This window comes from Bos indicus x Bos taurus, chromosome 2 (genome assembly GCF_003369695.1).
Source record: "Bos indicus x Bos taurus breed Angus x Brahman F1 hybrid chromosome 2, Bos_hybrid_MaternalHap_v2.0, whole genome shotgun sequence".
NCBI lineage: Eukaryota > Metazoa > Chordata > Mammalia > Artiodactyla > Bovidae > Bos > Bos indicus x Bos taurus.
The window spans coordinates 67,733,968-67,752,487 of record NC_040077.1 but is presented as its reverse complement, the minus strand read 5'-3'; the positions used below and the strand labels follow the sequence as shown (position 1 = coordinate 67,752,487).

At 40.0% G+C, this 18,520-nt stretch overlaps 1 pseudogene; it reads right to left on the bottom strand.

The window, feature by feature from the left end:
- Positions 1–2,444: 2,444 nt before the first annotated feature.
- LOC113905201 lies at positions 2,445–4,766 on the bottom strand (annotated as a pseudogene).
- Between the last annotated feature and the right edge of the window lie 13,754 nt (positions 4,767–18,520).

Genomic DNA, 18,520 nt, shown 5'->3' with positions numbered 1-18,520 from the left:
TGCCCTACTTGGCTATAATAAAGAATGAAATAATGCCATTTGCAGCAACATGGATGCAGCTAGAGATTATCATACTAAATGAACTAAGTCAGAAAGAGAAAGACATACCATATAATATTACTAATATCTGGAATCTAAAGTATGACACAATTGAATCTATCTGCAAAAAATACATTCAATAATAAAAATAAATTAAGTTGGATAATTAAAAGAAAAAATCAAATGAACATATATTCTTAAATGGGGCTTAAAACCTTGACAGCAATATCAGAAATTTCAGTATAAGAAAACAATGACTGAGAGATATCAAATCTCTTCTTAGCTCTACTTGGCAGTTTTTTTTTCCCTGTGGCAGAGAAGTGGTAGGAGAGTTTCTCAGTGCTTTATAATGAAGAAAGAATAAGGATAACTATCTTACATAAATTAATGAGACTAAATAGAAAATCACCTTGATCATTATTGAAATAAAAGCTATCTAAATCTAAGCTATAATTATAGTAGATGCCATGAAACTGATGCCTACAGTCAGACTCTCTGTATCCATGGGAGCTGCATCTGTGAATCCAACCAAACTAGGATTGAAATTTTATATTTAAAAAAAAAATTCCAGAAAGTCCATAAAAGCAAAATTTGAAGCTTCTGCATGCCAACAACTACTTATATAGCATTTTCATTGTATTAGGTATTATAAGTAATCCAGAGATGACTTAAAAAGTGTATGGATATGCAGAAGTTATATCCAAATATTACACCATTTATAAAAGGGATTTGAGTATCCATGGATTTTGACATTACTGGGATTCTGAAACCAATCCCCTGCTGATACCAAGGGATTGTATTTATCTGTCAAGGTGACCCTACTACATATGTGGTTGTAACAGCACACATCTGAGTGCAGGTATCACAACAACTGAAAAAAGAAATTTAACTAAGACAATAATAAAACAATAGCTGGCATTTTTTAACACTTTGTATATTATAATCATCATCTCTGTTTAGTTTTACTGCCCTCATGCTACCTTAAAAAGGTATCACTTTTATTATCCATATTTAACATGAGAAAACTGAGGCCAAGAAGTCTATAAGACCTTGAGCCAGAAAAATTTCCAAATCTATCCACAGGTAGATAGGAGTTGTTTAACTCAGTAATTAAATGATTTATTGGCAGTTGATCAGTTTCTTTGCAATTTTCTTGGATTTTCCTCATATGGAAACAATATGGCTCCTACAGCTCTAAGAATCAGGTTGTTTATCAATTACAAAAAGGTCATGAAGTTACCTGAGGGCATTTGAGGGAATGGGCTTATCAAAGGTCTATTTAATTGATTCAAGGAGAAAAGCTTTCCTGGAATTTAACAAGTAAATTTCCATTTTCATCTCATTTGGAAAACTGGATTATATAACAATCCTGATTCCTGACTATATCTTTATTATTTAGTTAGGAAGAAAGATGGGATATTGTTGGTTGCCAACAAATGTGTCTACCCAGTTTATCTACATAAACATTTTTAACTGAATAAATTAAATAAAGTGAACAATGTGATTAACTTGTTATTAATACAGGTATATCTTGTTTTATTGCTTTTTACTTTATTATACTATAAAAATATTGCATTTCTTTTAAATTTAAAAAATTAAAGACTGTGGTAACCCTGTGTCAAGCAAGTCTAATGGTACCATTTTTCTGACAACATTTACTCAATTTGTGTCTCTGTCACATTTTGGTAGTTCTCATAAAATTTCAAACCTTCCCCAGCAAGAAGACTAAGACTCTTTGAAGGTTCACAGGGTGGTTAGTGTATTTTAGAAATAAAGTATTTTTAATTAAGATATGTACATTGGTTTTTAGACCTAATGCTGTATAAAACTTAATGGGCTACATTATAATGTAAACAAACATTTTACATGCACTAGGAGACCAAGAAAATTACATGAATCACTTTGGTGATCTGGAACTGAACCTGCACCATGTGAGATATGCCTGTAATGTTGAAAATAGTGGCCATGCAGAGACATTTTACCTAAACACAATAAAAGAAAGCAGAATGAGAGCAAAATCAAATTCAATGGAAACCATCAGTCTGGATGAAACAGATTCCTGTTCCTCTGATGTTTACTTTACAAACCTTCACAAAAATTCTGAAAACTCATAAAAAGAAATTTTTTTTTAAGGACAAAGGTGGGGTTTGTTTTTATTATAAAAGAAAAAAAAATAGTAACTCTTCAGGAATCTTAACAAAGGAAGGGAATATTTCACACTCAGAGAACGGACACCAAGATACAAAATTACAACTGTTTGGACTCCAGACTTGTCCTATCTCCTCCAGAGCAGAAATGGGGAGGAGACAGCTGAAGCAAAGAAGCAATTCTGTAAAACAAAGACTTAGAAACCCTAACAAATATGATTAAAATCTAAAATTCTGTTTTGCTTTAAAAAAAAAACAAAAAAAAAAAACACCTTTTTTTTTAATATTATCAAAAGGCCTGCTTTAGTGACATGCTAGTCCCACCGGAAAATAACCCCAATACCCCCTTGTCAGTAACATGCTCAAGTTGACCAGCCAACTCATATTTCCAAACCCCTGTGTGTACAAGTACATGTGTGTCTTTTAAAACTGGGGCTTAGGTGATGGCTACTGCTATCATGGGCTTCCACCTGTTAACCAACCAACATCTGCCCCCCAGAAGGGCAAGCAGGGCAGAGAGAAGCCCTGAAGTGGTAGTGAGGGAATATCAGCCCCAAACAGCCAACTCTTCCAGCACAGCCTCTCCCATCCCCACGCCCACTCAAAAGGAGATCCTTATTTCTAACCAGACTACTTAGTCTCAAATTTGGGTTCCCCATAACCAGAATGGCTTTTTCTCCCTAAAGAGAAAACACACATTTATCTGCACACCCATATATATAATTTTTTTGTTTTTACATTTAAATATAAAAATACTACTCTGCTTTGTGTTATAAATGGAAGACCACACAATGAGAACTTTTTCTTTTAAGGTAGGACCATCCATCCATTTGTGCAGAGCCTGTTAGGGCATTGAGCCCCAGGCAAGGGAAGCACCACACCAGGAGATCTAGGGCATTTTCCTACCTGACTTCCCCCGCTTCCTTCCCCCCTAATTTTCACTTTTGATAGAAAGTTGGTTACAACCTTGTAAGTAATGGAACTTCCCACCAAGAAGGGAAATCCTAACCTAACCATAGAATCCAGCACCCCTGTCCCCGACTCAGTAACCACTCAGAAAAAGTCCTCCCCATTCCCTTCACAACGACTGGGCTCTCTGTCCGGAGAGCTATGCCTATTGGACAAACACACCTGATTAAATGGAAACAGTGGTTATGTTCCCCTGCCCCCCTCCCAACTAATGCACTAGAATGCTTCAGTGATAGGAAAAAGAAAAGGGCAGGGGTAGGTAGGTGGTTATGAAGTGATTAAGAACTTGACCCCTTCAATCCTGACCAAAGAAAGCAAGAGATATTAACTGGGTGTGAGGAATTAAAAAAAAAAAAAAAAAAAAAGACCTTGATATTCCACCCTTTGAGTTATAGCTATTATAACATTGAGAGGGGCGAGAGTGGGAGTAAGATGTAGAATTAAGAGGGGTTTCGAGGGCTGCAAGTCTAGTCCACTTAGTTCTTGTACTGGAAGGGCTCGTCACCGGTTTCGTTCAGAAGACATGTGCGGATGAGGGCTTCGGTCACGGTGAAGGGGTCACAGTTGGCAGATGGGCGACGGTCTTCAAAGTAGCCCTTCTTCTCCTGGTCAACAGTCCGGGGGATGCGGATGCTAGCACCATGGTTGGCCACGCGGGCAGAGAAGTCCTTGATGTTGGAGGTTTCGTGGAATCCAGTTAGGCGCCGGGCGTTGTCCAGGCCCCCCTTGGGATCGTAGGCTCAGATGTGGTACTGGTGCCACTTGCTTAGTTTCTCAATGGCCTCCTCAGTGTACTTCAGACCATTCTCCTCTCGCATGGCCTTGGTGCTAAAGTTGGTGTGGCAGCCAGCACCATTCCAGTTTCCAGGAATGGGCTTAGGATCAAAGGTGGCGATCACTCCGAAGTTTTCACACACACGATGCAAGATGAAACGGGCCACCCAGAGATGATCGCCCATGTCGATTCCTTCACAGGGTCCTATCTGGAATTCCCACTGTGCAGGCATGACCTCGGCATTCCTGCCTCCCGATCTTGATGCCGGCGTACAAGCAGGCCCGGTAGTGAGCCTCCACAATATCCCTGCCGTAGGCCTTGTCCACTCCCACACCACAGTAGTAGAGACCTTGGGGCCCAGGAAAGCCATTGGAAGGCCAACCAAAGGGGTGCCCATCAGTGCCCATGAGGGTATATTCCTGCTCCATTCCAAACCAGGGGCGCTGGTTGCTCACCATGTTCATTATCCGTTTACAGGTGTGCCTTAAATTGGTCTCTGCAGGCTTTCAGTTGTACTTGAAGACTTCACAGAACACCAGCTTGTTGGGGTCCTTGCGGAAAGGGTCCCGAAACATGGCAGCGGGGACAAGATACATGTCACTGTTGGAGCCGTCAGACTGGAAAGTACTAGAGCCATCAAAATTCCACTCGGGCAACTCTTCTATACACTGGGTTCAGAATCCAAGGTTTGGGTCTTGCAGCTCAGTCCTTCTCCAGTACCGTCGATCCAGATGTACATAGCTTGGACTTTATCGCCCTAAGGTAGGGCCATGTACACCTGCTTGATGCCTTTGTTCAAGTGGGAGCTCGCTGAGGTGGCCATGGTGGAAGGTGTTCCCGGCGCCAAGCAAAGTGGCAGGGCGAGCAGGCGGCGAGAGCGAGGTAAGAAGAGAGGCGAGGAGGACAGGGAGGTGCTGCTTAGACAGCCTGCTCTTCTCCCATTCTTGGCTCTGTCAAAAAGAAATTATTATAACACAATGTTTTAAAGATTTTCAGTTCAGTTCAGTTCAGTCACTCAGTCATATCTTACTCTTTGTGACCCCATGGACTGCAGCATGCCAGGCCTCCCTGTCCATCACCAACTCCTGGAGTTTACTCAAACTCATGTCCATTGAGTCGGTGACACCATCAAACCATCTTATGCTCTGTCTTCCCATTCTCCTCCCTCATTCAATCTTTCCCAGAATCAGGGTCTTTGCCAATGAGTCAGTCCTCACATCAGGTGGCCAAAGTATTGGAGTTTCAGCTTCAAAATCAGTCCTTCCAATGAATATTCAGGGATGATTTCCTTTAGGGTGGACTGGTTGGATCTCCTTGCAGTCCAAGGGACTCTCAAGAGTCTTCTCCAACACCACAGTTCAAAAGCATCAATTTTTCTGCGCTCAGCTGTCCTTATTGTCCAACCATCACATACACACATGACTACTGGAAAAACCGTAGTCTTGACTAGACGGAAGTTTGTTGACAAAGTAATGTCTCTGCTTTTTAATATCCTGTCCAGGTTGGTCATAACTTTTCTTCCAAGGAGCAAGCCTCTGTTAATTTCATGGCTGCAGTCACCATCTGCAGTGATTTTGGAGCCCCTCAAAAGATAAAGTCCATCATTGATTCCACTGTTTCCCCATCTATTTGTCATAAAGTGATGGGACCAGATGCCATGATTTTTGTTTTCTGAATGTTGAGCTTTAAGCCAACTTTTTCACTTTCCTCTTTCTCTTTCATCAAGAGCCCCTTTAGTTCTTCTTCACTTTCTGCCATAAGGGTGGTGTCATCTGCATCAGTTCAGTTCAGTCACTCAGTCATGTCCGACTCTTTGCGACCCCATGAATTGCAGCATGCCAGGCATCCATGTCCATCATCAAATCCTGGAGTTTACTCAAATTCATGTCCATTGAGTTGGTGATACCATCTAGCCATCTCATCCTCTGTTGTCCCCTTCTCCTTCTGCCCCCAATCCCTCCCAGCATCAGAATCTAAGGTTATTGATATTTCTCCGAGCAATCTTGATTCCAGCTTGTGCTTCATCCAGCCTAGTGTTTCTCATGATGTACTCTGCATATAAATTAAATGCTCAGGGTGACAATATATAGCCTTGACATACTCCTTTCCCTATTTGGAACCAGTCTGTTGTTCCATGTCCAGTTCTAACTGGTGCTTCCTGACCTGAATACAGGTTTCTCAAGAGGCAGTTCAGGTGGTCTGGTATTCACATCTCTTTAAGAATTTTCTGTAGTTTATTGTGATACACACAGTCAAAAGCTTTGGCATAGTCAATAGAGCAGAAATAAATGTTTTTCTGGAACTCTTAGTTTTTTGATAATCCAACATATATTGGCCATTTGATCTTTGGTTCCTCTGCCTTTTCTAACTCCAGATTGAGCATCTGGAAGTTCAAGGTTCAAGTACTGTTGAAGACTGGCTTGGAGAATTTTGAACACGACTTTACTAGTGTGTGAGATGAGGGCAATTGTATGGTAGTTTGAGCATTTTTTTGTCATTACCTTTCTTTGGGATTAGAATGAAAACTCACCTTTTCCTGTCCTGTGGCCACTGCTGAGTTTTCCAAATTTTCTGGCATATTGAGTGCACATTTAGCTCAACTGGAATTCCATCACCTCCACTAGCTTTGTTCATAGTAATGCTTCCTAAGGCCCACTTGGCTTCGCATTCCAGATTGTCTGGCTCTAGGTGAGTGATCATACCATAGTGATTATCTGGACCATGAAAACCTTTTTTTGTATAGTAATTCTGTGTATTATGCCACCTCTTCTTAATATCTTCTGCTTCTGTTAGGTCCATACCATTTCTGTCCTTTATTGAGCACATCTTTGCATGAAATGTTCCTTTGGTATCTCTGGTTTTCTTGAAGAGATCTCTAGTCTTTCCCATTCTATTGTTTTCCTCTATTTCTTTGCACTGATCACTGAGAAAGGCTTTCTTTTATCTCCTTGCTATTCTTTGTAACTCTGCATTCAAATGGGTATATCCTTCCTTTACTCCTTTGCTCTTTGCTTCTCTTCTTTTCACAGCTATTTGTAAGGCCTCCTCAGGCAGCCATTTTGCTTTTTTCCATTTCTTTTTCTTGGGGATGGTCTTGATCCCTGTCTCCTATACAATGTCACAAACCTTCGTCCATAGTTCATCAGTCACTCTATCAGATCTCATCCCTTGAATCTGTTTCTCACTTCCACTGTATAATCATAAGGGATTTGATTTACATCATACTTGAATCGCTAGTGATTTTCCCTACTTTCTTCAGTTAAAGTCTGAATTTGGCAAAAACGGTTCATGATTTGAGCCTGGTCAACAAGACCAGTCAGCTCCTGGTTTTGTTTTTGCTGACTCTATAGAACTTTTCCACCTTTGGCTGCAAAGAATATAATCAATCTGATTTCAGTATTGACCATCTGGTGATATTTATGTGTAAAGTCTTCTCTTGTGTTGTTGGAAGAGGGTATTGGCTATGACCAGTGCGTTCTCTTGGCAAAACTCTAATTAGCCTTTGCCCTGCTTCATTCTGTACTCCAAGGCCAAATTTGCCTGTTACTCCAGGTGTTTCTTGACTGCCTACCCTTGCATTCCAGTCCCCTATAATGAAAAGGACATCTTTTTTGGGTATTAGTTCTAGAAGATCTTGGAGGTCTTCAAAGAACTATTCAACTTCAGCTTCTTCAGCATTACTGGTCGGGGCATAGACTTGGATTACTGTGATATTGAGTGGCTTGCCTTGGAAACAAACTGAGATTATTCTGTCATTTTTGAGATTGCATCCAAATACTACATTTCAGACTCTTTTGTTGACTATGATGGCTACTCCATTTCTTCTGAGGGATTCTTGCCCACAGTAGTAATGGTCATCTGAGTTAAATTCACCCATTCCAGTCCATTTTAGTTCACTGATTCCTAAAACGTTAATGTTCATTCTTGCCATGACCACCTCCAATTTGCCTTGATTCATGGACCTAACATTCCAGGTTCCTATGCAATATTGCTCTTTACAGCATCAGACTCTGCTTCCATCACCAGTCACATCCACAGCTGGGTGTTGTTTTTGCTTTGGCTCTGTCTCTTCAATCTTTTTGGAGTTATTTCTCCACTGATATCCAGTAATATATTGGGCACCTACTGACCTGGGGATTTCATCTTTCAGTGTGCTGTATTTTTGCCTTTTCATACTGTTCATGGGTTCTCAAGGCAAGAATATTGAAGTGGTTTGCCATTTCCTCTCCAGTGAGCCACATTTTGTCAGAACTCTTGGGTGGCCCTACATGGCATGGCTAGTTTCATCGAGTTAGACAAGGCTGTGGTCCATGTGATCAGATTGGTTAGTTTAAAGATTTTACCATAATTCTTTAGGACAGATTGGTGTGATTTAGTCCCTAAGTGGTCTCTACTCTTTTGCAACCCCATAGACTCTAGCCCACCAGGGTCCTTTGTCCATGGGATTTTTCCAGGCAAGAATATTGAAGTGGGTTGCCAATTTCCTTCTGCAGGGGATCTTCCCGACTGAGAGAGCGAACTTCTCACTGAGACACATCTCCATGTCTCCACTGCAGGCAGATTCTTTTACCACTGAGCCACCAGGGAAGCCCCATGAATGGATGATAAGCAAATATAAATTGATCTTTTTGAAAGATAGTACAAATTTACTTACAAATTTACTTTGAAACATCCATCAAATATTTATAGAATAGATTATACTATAATACATATAAACAGCAGTGCAAAAAACAGATACTGTAAACCATGTCATGCAAACACAATTTATAAACAGATTATGCATCAAACTAAAACATTTGAAAGTAACAATAAAACCATAAAATGCAGAATGGACTAATAATGTTAAAATCATATATAAAGGCATTGGTTGGGGGCGGGGGAGTAGTAAAACTGTTGACTAAACTGAAAACTCCTTTTAAACTAAAATTTCTCTTTTCAAATTAAAGCACCTGTGGTATAAGCAAAATGTGTTTTATCAATTTATGTAGCAATAGAGGATGCTGCATGGACAAATCTGAAAAGGTTTCTTTTCAGAGGAAAGTGAAAGTGAAAGTAAAAATCCCTCAGTTGTGTATGACTTTTTGTGATCCCAAAGACTATACAGTCCACGGAATTCTCCAGGCCAGAATACTGGAGTGGGTACTCTTTCCCTTGTCCAGGGGATCTTTCCAACCCAGGAATCGAACCCAGGTCTCCTGCATTGCAGGCAAATTCTTTACCATCTGAGCCACAGGGGAGGCCCAACAATATTGGGGTGGGTAGCCTATTTCTTCTCCAGTGGGTCTTACCAGACTAGGAATCAAACCGGGGTCTCCTGCATTACAGGCAGATTCTTTACCAAATGAGCGAATTCACGGAAGCCCTTTGAGAGGAAAGGTGTGTATTTTTATAGGCTTGTTTTCACTTACAGTTTGTGCTCAGAAGTTCCTAAGACAGAATGAAAGAACTAGGATGTGATTTTGCATGACTTAATTTCTTTAGCATCATTATAAGAGAAGTTCTGGGTGAAAAAGACTTTTATAAGACTCACAAAGCATTCTGTAGTTGAAATTCCATAATTGATAGGATTGAGGTAGCCATTTTAGTCTCTCTTGTCTGAAGAGAAGAGTTACTTAGGGCCCTGTGCAACTCCCACGGGGATCTGAGCTGCTAGCACAGGCACACTGGCTTTGGTGGTGATGCCTTGCAGGTGAGGCATTGCAGGATGCCTCAGAGCCCACGGAGGAGCCAAGGTTGGGGATTCTGGGTCTCACTGGGATCATTCGAGCAGGGAAGACTAATGGATTGCAGTGGTGTCTGGGCCCCCTTATGAGGCACAGAAGGAGTGCAGCCCTGGGCATGGCAGGTCTAAGCCTGGACTGGTTGGGATAGGGAGTAGGGGCAGCAGCTTTTGTTCCAGGGATGATAAGATGCCTGCTGCTTGACCCCACAGAACAGAGTACAGCAGTGACTTGCGTCCATGAGGCAGAGCTCAGCACAGCATCCACATCATCCCTGAGGAGGGGATACAGGGGTTGGGGCTCTAGGCTCTGACAGCTGTGTTCAGTTTCAGCAAAGACTGCAGGGGTCATCAGTACAAAGGCTCAGAGAGGTCCACAGCATTAACGAGGAAATATTTGTATTCTGTAGACTTCTTTTTCCCTGTGTGGCAAAATTCCTCTGAGAGGATACCCCTGGCACTGAGATGCTCTGTTGAGGGACTGGTTGAGCAGGCTCATTTCCTCAGTCATGTGGTACACTCTGAGACTCCATGGACTGTAGCCCACCAGGCTCTTCTGTTCATGGGATTTTTCCGGGCAAGAGTAGAGGGAAGGGTTGCCATTTCCTCCTCCAAGGGACCTTCTGGAGAATGCTATGAAGCAGGTAAAAAAATTTTCTGTGTGGCCATCTTTTCTTTGTGTGCATCAGGGTTTATGCTCCTTCTTCATTGTATTTGAAGTTTTTCCAGAAGTATTTTCATTGGTTTGTATTTGTTTTTGTTTTTTACCTGGCAGTGCTTGGTCTTAGTTGCGACATGCAAACTCTTAGTTTTAGCATATGAGATCTAGTTTCCTGACCAGGGATTGAACCTGGGCCCCTGTATTTGGAGCATAGAGTCTTAGCCATTGAACTACCAGGGGATCCCCATTTGTCTGTGGGTGTTAGTGGTAGTTTTTGTTGTTTAGGATCGGGGGTAGGGGTGACAGAAATTTTGGAAACTCCTAGTACACCATTTTGCTTTTCTTGCCTCCAATTCTATCATATGATGTCTTAATGATCAAGATTAATCCTCTTTGCTAGATGCTCTTCCTTCCAGGTCTAATGGGCAACATCACCCCCATGGCCCCAGCAGTGGCCCCCATACTCAACTATTTAGGCTGGCCGCACCTACATCATTGTGCAGGGTGACCCCACCTGCTGAATCTGAGGAGGAAACAGCCTTGCCTCCTGAGCCTGTGTTCAAAGTGGCAGTCCTTTTGATCTCTGAATCGTCTTTGGAGTCATTCTTCTTTTTTCTTGAAATATAACACATGTTCTCAGCCAAATAGCTCTGTTGTCTTATCCTGTAGAGTCTCAATAACCAGAAATCCTTCCACCATTCTGTTCTATTTTAATCATACATTTTAGTCCCAGCTGGCAGTGTTCCTGTTGGTATAATCGTATTTTTAACAAAAGAGTATGTGGGATCCGGCTGCTTGTGCTCAAAAGCCAATAAACAGGCCAGGTTGGTGGGAAGAAAAGTTTCCTTTATTTCAGGTGCTGGCAACTGGGATGCAGTGGGGGCAAAGGGTGGACATATGTCCAAAGGTCAACTTCCCTCTGCCACTGGCAACAAATGGGGCAAGAGCTTTCATAGACAGAAGTGGTGGCGGGGGGTAGGGGGAGAGGCAGCTACATGCAGAAACAGCACATTAGCTCTGCTCATCATCTTCAGATTGGTCATCGGTGGTGTGACCAGCATCATTTTGATTGTTTTAGGTGTGGTTAATTTCCAGTTCCAGAGTCCTTTTGCTTCAATTTTTTTGAGGACAGTTCTCAGAATTGTGACAGCTCACATCCCTTGCTCCTTGGAAGAAAAGCAATGACAAACCTAGACAGCATATTAAAAAGTAGAGACTACTTTGCTGATATAGTCAAAGCTATGGTTTTTCCAGTAGTCATGTATGGATGTGAAAGTTGGACCATAAAGAATGCTGAGGGCTGAAAAACTGATGCTGTTGAACTGTGGTTTGGAGAAGACCTTTTGAGAGTCCTTTTGACTGCAAGGAGACCAAACCAGTCAACCCTAAAGGAAATCAATTTTGATTTCCTTTGGAAGGAAGGAAGGATGCTGAAGGCCCTCCATTGGAAGGCCTGATGCTGAAGCTGAAGCTCCAATACTTTGGCCTCCTGATGCGAACAGCTGACACATTAGAAAAGCCCCTGCTGCTGGTAAAGATTGAAGGCAAGAGGAGAAGGGGACGACAGAGGACGAGATGGTTAGATGGCATCCTTGACTCAATGGATGTGAGTTTGAGCAAGTTCTGGGAGATGGTGAAGGACAGGGAAGCCTGGCAATGCTGCAGTCCATGGGGTTGCAAAGAGTCAGACACAACTGAGGTACTGAAGAACATGTCATGGGTACAGTGTGGTCATCATGTAGTTAACTTCTTCACTTGGGGTTTTAGTATCTACTAGACAGTTCACAGAATATGGCTAAGAATTCTATCTATAGACCTTGAGAAATAACTAAAGGCCCTTGACCATGCTTGCTGCTGCTGCTGCTGCTAAGTCACTTCAGTCGTGTCCGACTCTGTGTGACCCCAGAGACAGCAGCCCACCAGGCTCCCCCATCCCTGGGATTCTCCAGTCAAGAACACTGGAGTGGGTTGCCATTTCCTTCTCCAATGCATGAAAATGAAAAGTGAAAGTGAAGTCGCTCAGTTGTGTCCGACTCTTCGTGACCCCATGGACTGCAGTCCACCAGGCTCCTCTGTCCATGGGATTTTCCAGGCAAGAGTAATGGAGTGGGGTGCCATCGCCTTCTCTGTGACCATGCTTAATGACAACATTTTTATTATTTGGTCTTCTTTGACTGTTTATCTCTGGTTTCTTCCCTTCTCATTTTTCTGATTAAACTTATTCTTTGACTAAAGTTTTTCACAGGCAAAATCAGGAAGAGGACATGTGGGGAAAGCAAGGACTGTAGGGTCCTAATTCATTTCACATCTCTGTTCTGGCTCTAGGTAAGATGGGTGGTTAAATCTGTGAGTAATCTTTTTATGGAGTGATTGTCTAGCCACACTTTTGGTGTCTTCTCCAGAACATATTTTATTACTTTCTGCAATCCTGATAGGCAGAGGTTTTGCCAAATCTGAACATTCTGGGGGTTTTGGCTTAACAATTCCTTCAATTTATGTTCCTCCATTTGCATTTTATTATCATCAATAAGGAGAAATCACCTTCAACACTTTTATTAGAAATCTCAGCTAAATATCCAGCTTCAACACAAGCAAATTTTACTTTCCCAAGATCACTAGAATACACTTTGGCTGAGTTCTTTGCTACTATATATATTGAGGGTCTTCTTTTCTTCCAGTTTAGAATCATGTGTTTCTCATTTCCATCTGAGACTTCACTAGAAGGACCTTTAAAATTCACATTTCTACCAACCTCTGTTCATGATGATATAGGCATTCTTTAAGATGATAGAACCCTTCTTATTGGCTTTCCACTTTTCTTTCTGAGATTTTACCAAAATCACCTTTTACTGGAATCGTATTTTATACTCTTATTTTGACCAGCAGTTCCTTCAAGACAATCTAGGCTTTTTCTAGCTGGTGATTCAAAACTTTTCCAGCCTCTAATGTTTACCCAGATCCAATGCCACTTTCACATTTTTAGATATTTAGTATAGCAACCTGCCACTTCTGAGTAAAAAATTTGTATTAGCCTGTCCGGGTGTCTTCAAGTTAGGAAGAGAGCCCCCACTATAAACCACGCCTGCTGTCACCTTAATCTTGGATTTCCAGACTTCAGAACTTGAAAAAAGAACTGTATTTTGCATGAGCCACCAGTCTATGATATTTTGTTATGGCAGTCCAAGCAGAGTAATATAACAAGTACAATGTAAAGTTTTAGCAACAGTACAGACACTGCCTTGCTAACTAACAGAAACCTTAAAGTTATTGCATTGTCTGTCATCACTTGATCCAAGAGCTTAAATGTTGACTAATCCTTCAATCCTTCAGTGTGATAGAATTATCATTTATAATTTTGACCAAGGTTGATAATACATTTCTTAGTCTAAATTTTATAATTTAATTGTAGGAATTACTATTTGTCAACAGTGTACATAAAATCAAGTTAATGACATTTGTGAGTAAATCTTCTAATTAGCTTCTGCTGATTTCATTGGTAAGTTTCTGAGTACACACTCAGTGGTCCATGGTTCATGAGAAATGGTCCATGGTTTCAGGTTCTTATATACCTGAAACTTTCTAACAATCACCCTATAGTTATCAATAAGGTTTCTGAGTAGAAAATGAATGAAGACATGTATCTCCCTTATAAAATAAAATTTTAATTATTATATGGTGGTAGTGGTTTAGTCAATAAATTGTGTCCAACTCTTGCGACCCCATAGACTATAGCCCACCAGGCTCCTCTGTCCATGGGATTTCCCAGGCAGGAATACTGGAGTAGGTTGCTATTTCTTTCTCCAATATATTATTTAGCATCACACCATTACACTGGTTCTCTCTTTGTTGGGGAAGGCAAATTACTTGAGTGGAATTAAATAACTCATATGCTGAAGGTCAAGGGCTCTCTGGACACAGCACATGGACTACTGATGCCCCAAGATCTGTATACTTAACCCAGCTGTATCCTGAGCTGCCATGGAGACTGCCATATTTCATTTCACATAACATTTTTCTATTCTGCAGTTAGAGTTCAGGTTTTACATGACTAGACATTAATAGTGTAGAGTTATTTCAACTACCAGAAGAGTCCATGGCAAAGTAGTGCCAATTTGATTTTCATCCAAATGGTATAAAATTCATTGTCTGTGTTCACCATCTGTGAGGTTCTAGTGATAAGAGTTGGAAATAGCTTATAACCCTTTGAAAATAATTAAAGAAAAAAAAGTGTAGCCATTTTAATAAAAGTGTCTTCAATGAGGTCATATTATAATTGCTATGCTATCAGAAATTTCTAAAGGCAAACTGGACAAAGTAGAAAGAAGTATGCAAGGATAAAATTAGAGGGAAAGAGAAGGGTTTAGTAATCTGGGATGTTTGGCTAGTCTTTTGGATATCTTGTTTTGAATATCTTCAATATAACTTGTCAGCTTTGTATCACTGTATACTTGAACAAGAAGAGAAGTATCTAGAAGATTTCAGGCTACACACAGATTCAGAAGGTTATCACAAATTCTGTTTGGAATCTCTGTTTCAGACTACCATAGCTATTGCCAAGGGATGATTTGTTTCCTTATTTGGAAGACGTGGATCCAAAGATAGATTCTTTAGTGTTAGACTCGTGTGTCAATTGTTAAAAGCACCTTTTAAAGTTCTTTCTATCAGGGATCAAGGACTGTACTCCCTTGATGTCTCTTCCAGAAAACCAAGACTCTGGGTTATAGGTTTTACAAAGTTTACTTGTAAGCAGGGTTTCCGAAAGCTCAATACGGTGGGAGAACGAGAAACAAGACACAAAAATTCAGGGAAAAGTGAGGATCAGGAGACCAACACTGCTCCAAGGTGAAGGCAGCGAAATAATAAAACAAGCCAGTTTTATTATACTTTCAGCTGTGAAGGAAAGAATATGCAGGGAGTTAAGCTATAACTCATGTGGCCTTCAGGGCCAAAGAACAAAGTGATCATTAACCATTAAGTAACTAAGGAACAGTACTCAATAATACATCAGTAACTAAGACTAATATTCTCATCTATAGATTTTCCACCAGATATGTAAAACATGTGACTCTGAGGTACCAGTTGAGAAACAGTCTGGGGTCAGTTTTCCAACCCCAGGATCATATCTTGTTTTCAAGACTATGAACTATTCCCTCTGGACTTGTTCCAAGAGTCTCATGCCTTATAGCATCCAATTTATCAATAATTATAAATTTCTTTTGCGGCCCTTGCCAAGACCTGCTTTTTTTTTTATTCTTCCTGTCTCCTACATTACTTAGGAGGGTGTTGAAGTAAAGATGGTCATATCTGTTGATGATAAGAATAGGGATACTCTTGAGATTCCCTTGGACTGCAAGAGATCCATCCTAAAGGAAATCAGTCTTGAATATTATTTGGAAGGACTCATGCTGAGGCTGAAACTCCAATACTTTGGCCACCTGATGTGAAGAACTACTCATTAGAAAAGACCCTTTTGTTCGGAAAGATTGAAGGCTGGAGGAGAAGGAGATGACAGAGGATGAGATGGTTGGATGGCATCACCAACTCAATGGACCTGAGTTTGAGCAAGCTCTGGGAGTTGGTGATGGACAGGGAAGCCTGACATGCTGCAGTCCATGGGGTCGCAAAGAGTTGGATATGACTGAGCAACTGAACTGATAGTTTTCCTAGAATTAAATTGTTCATGGATGAATCACTGGCTGAAGACTATCTTAGCAATTTTGTCAAAATTACCCCATTAGTGTGGGTTAAGAATGGTGACCAATTTATCTTTGTTGAGCGGGTCATTTCATATAAGAACTTAGCAAAGTCCCACTTGAAATACTCTAGCATTATCAGGTAGCACATCAATGGACTGCTAGAGATTATTTTCTTCTAACTTATATCTTAGGACTTCCTTGGTGGCTCAGACCATAAAGCTCTGTCTACAATGCGGGAGACCGGGGTTCGGTCCTTGGGTCAGGAAGATCTGCTGGAGAAGGAAATGGCAATCCACTCCAGTACTATTTCATTAGTAAAATTATTCTCATATCACTTTAGGGCTTTTCCTGGTGGCTCAGATGGTAAAGTGTCTGCCTACAATGCGGGGGACCCACGTTCAATCCCTGGGTCAGGAAGATCCTCTGGAGAAGGAAATGGCAACCCACTCCAGTACTCGTGCCTGGAAAATCCCATGGATGGAGGAGCCTGGTAGGCTACAGGCTATGGGGTCGCAAAGAATCAGACACGACTGAACGACTTCACTTCACTTCACTTCAACTTATATCTAGATCTTTTTCAGAATTTTATTTGCTTCTATATTGAGGCAAAATTTAGATTTTATAAAGAACTCTGGGAACACCCCAAAAGTCAGTGTTTGGAGAGTATCATGGGCAAAATTCCTTGACCATTGGCTGATCACAATAAATGAATGGGGAGATTCTCTTAGTCTCTGTCAAGCTTTCTTTGAATAAACTTTAATCTTTAAAAAAGATATTCCCCTTGCCAGCATTAGGGTATCTAGATATTTCTTAATCAGATGTCCATTTTGAATGTTATTTTTAATTAAATATTCATTTCTTCAATCATTTAGGCATTGCACACTCATTTTTATTTTGTATAATACATTGCTACACATTTTATTTGATCACCATTAGTATATACACTAATGTACATAGTAAATTTTTTCTTTCCCTTTATTCTCAAATTTCATTCCTGTTTAGTTTCATGTCTTTGTACTACTGTGCAGCTAAATCTTCATCTCATCTTTTAAGTATTTTGATTACTGATAGATTTAAACTTCTTGCTATTTTTTTCTGTACTTTCTTATTACTTTCCTCCTCTCACTTTTCTCTCTTTAGTTACATTGATATATATATAGGTTTTTTTTTTCTCTTTGTACAGAAATCTTGTTCCTATATAAGTTTTATGTTACCATTAAATTCTGAATATATCCATTAAAATTTTACCATATTTGTATGACACTATTGATAAACTTTCGTTTCATTCCAAAATTGAATGCTGCTTTGGCAGAGAACAGGATTCTCACTTCATAACTTTTTTTTTCTTATATAATTTCTTTATATCACCCCATTTTTTCTAATATCTAGTGGGTCCAATGAAAAGTCTATTACCAATATGATGTTTATTCCATGGTAGATTACTTCTTTCTTTATCTTTATGGAAGATTCTACTGTTTTCTCTTTTATATTTCAAAATATTTGTTGCTAAAATATCCAATGAATACATTCTTTTTTTTTTTTTTTTAACTTACAAGTCAAATCATTCTTTACTGGAATTTAACATGTGTAATTGTTGGCAAACATTTTTCTATAGCATGTTTGATTTTGCTTATTTAGTTCTTTAGTCTCCTGTTCTGTTCACTGTACCTCAGGAAAAGCTACATTAGTTTCTAGGTCTTTTATTTATTTATTTATTTATTTTTCTTTTTTAACCTAGTTCACCCTTTTGAATCAGAAGGATCTACCTATTTTTTTAGTCGCTAGTTAGTGTCTGACTCTTGCAACCCCACGGACTGTAGCCTGCCAGACTCTTCTGTGCATGGGATTCTCCAGGCAAGAATATTGGAGTGGCTTGCCATTTCTTTCTCCAGGGGATTTTCCTGACCCAGGGTTTGAACTCAGGTCTCCTGCATTGCAGGCAGATTCTTTACCAACTGAGCTACAAGGGAAGCCTACTAAGTAGATAAGGATCTATTTTTACAGTATTAACTGATATCGGTCAGCTACAATAGAATTTTAGATCCTCAATTGGTCCAGATCTTTCAGTAAATGTATGCCTCTCCTATAGGGGTTCAAAGAAATTTTAATAATGGTCTGTAACACAGACTAAGTCCATGACTTAAAATCTGATTTTCAGGGCAGATATCTTTCTTTCTTCTTTTTTTTTTTTTTTGGCAGTCCAATGTTAAAGTAAATTTTTATTTGGGGATATAATCAAAGGAGGATAATTGAGGACTAGAAAATAAATTTGGCAGGAAAAAAAAAGGATGTAGAAATTGGTGATTGGATATTTTGATATAAAGATAATATTAAGAGAAGCTAGACTTTGGCAAATTAATAAATGAGACAGTCTTTAAATTTTCATATATTTTTTGAATAACTATGGCCAAAGCATCCTTTAATACAGCTATTTTGGAGTCAGAATTCTATTTAGAATATTCTTATACTCATTTTAAAAATATGCATCATTGAATTAGAAGGTGGTTTTTCTCT